The sequence below is a fragment of the Morone saxatilis genome, unplaced genomic scaffold (genome assembly GCF_004916995.1).
Source record: "Morone saxatilis isolate NCDOM2014 unplaced genomic scaffold, NCSU_SB_2.0 Contig1, whole genome shotgun sequence".
Taxonomy (NCBI): Eukaryota; Metazoa; Chordata; class Actinopteri; family Moronidae; genus Morone; species Morone saxatilis.
In genome coordinates, this window is record NW_023339651.1 from 15873364 (window position 1) to 15874861 (window position 1498).

Consider the following 1498-nt stretch of genomic DNA (forward strand, 5'->3'; position numbering starts at 1 on the left):
AAATACACAATAAATAAAATAATCCTTTTTATATAGAAATGGCAGTTTTAAAGATGCAATGTCCTGTGCCATGTTTGATTTTAGTATTGACTTTAACAGAGACCTTTCCCTGCCAGAATAAACCAGGTTTTTGGTTCATTTAAAGCCACCTGATGTATACGTAACAAATTAAAAAATGTTGGAGCTCTCTGGGGGATTTCTATACAGGCTATGATGTGTGGTATACAACTAGATTCAGTAATGTTGTTTAATAGTTAATACCCATTAATCATTTAGACCACAAATGCAGACCTGTGGTTTAATTAATAGAAAATAATCACAATTTAAAATAAAATATCGCAATTAGATACAACCTGCCTGCCTTCCTTCTGGCTGAGCGTCCTTGCTACATGCCTTCTGGCCTTTCCTCGTTCCCTATCGCTCCACTCTTAACCCCTCTAAAATTTTAAGCAGCTACTCCTGTGATTGAACAGGGAACCACACAGATTATCAGAATACATTATCCAGATCAATACCCATTTAAACCAAAGAACTGAGGCCAAGTGAGCTGTGAAGAAATGCCAGCGTCTGTGGGTCGGCCCACGTTAATCTGCACACTGGCATCCTCCATAAAACGGGGAGAGGAGTCTGCCAAAACACTTCAACCAGAGGGCCGGGCTGTCGCCAACATTAGTCGCCATGGCAACAAATGGAAGAGGTGGGAGCTGTGGATGGTTGGAGCGCAGGGGCAGGGCAGGAACCGGGGGGGGGGGTGGAGCGGGGGGGGCGCTCCCAAGGGGCTAGTGCATCGAATAAACGTGAGTTAGCTTGGGCAGGGGAACGAAATGAATAAGAAAAGGCACCAATGTCACCCAAGAAACAAAAATTCACAGAGTCAAGCAGTGGGAAGCTGAAAAATGTAGGATAGATTAAAAACAGTTTGCCCTTTTCTAGTCCTTCAGCTTGGTGACAGAGTGACTTTAAAAGTAGACTCAACTTCGCTGTAAATCAGTAAATGAAACTGGAACTTGCATACATGAGCCTTCAACAGAGTGACACGCCCAGTTTAACCTGGTTGCACATAAATGCCAATCATCAATCAATGGACAGAACACCAGCCCAGCCCCCCTGAAAGAACTCCCTTCTCAACTTTGGCAACGTTTCTCACCGGTGCCACAAATATCACACACTGCAAATTGATTGGTAACCATGTGCCTCGGTCTTAAATTTGAAGGCACATAAACACCTCAGACTCCTCTTGTTTAAAAACTCTTGCCAAGAAAGCCGACCGATTCTTTCGCCAGCTGTTCCTCACATATAAAGCTGTGCTGATGCTGGATCCCAAGTCAAAAAGCGCAGCAGTAAACCACTGAACAAAAGCTGACCACATCAGGCTCAACGCTCAGAAGCAACCAATCCTATGAAGAAAGCAACTCCCACCCTAATAACTTTTAATGCGGTCCACATTATAGCAAAAAGATTCCCAAAAAAATTTCCCCTTTGGTTTAAATGTTTCAAG

General features: G+C 43.4%; 1 protein-coding gene across 1 annotated transcript in view; it reads right to left on the bottom strand.

Annotated features, from left to right (window-relative positions):
- The window catches only part of si:dkey-191m6.4 (rho GTPase-activating protein 22), a 31013-nt gene that overhangs the window by 18913 nt on the left and 10602 nt on the right, over window positions 1–1498 (bottom strand). The gene's annotated exons all lie outside the window — the stretch shown is intronic.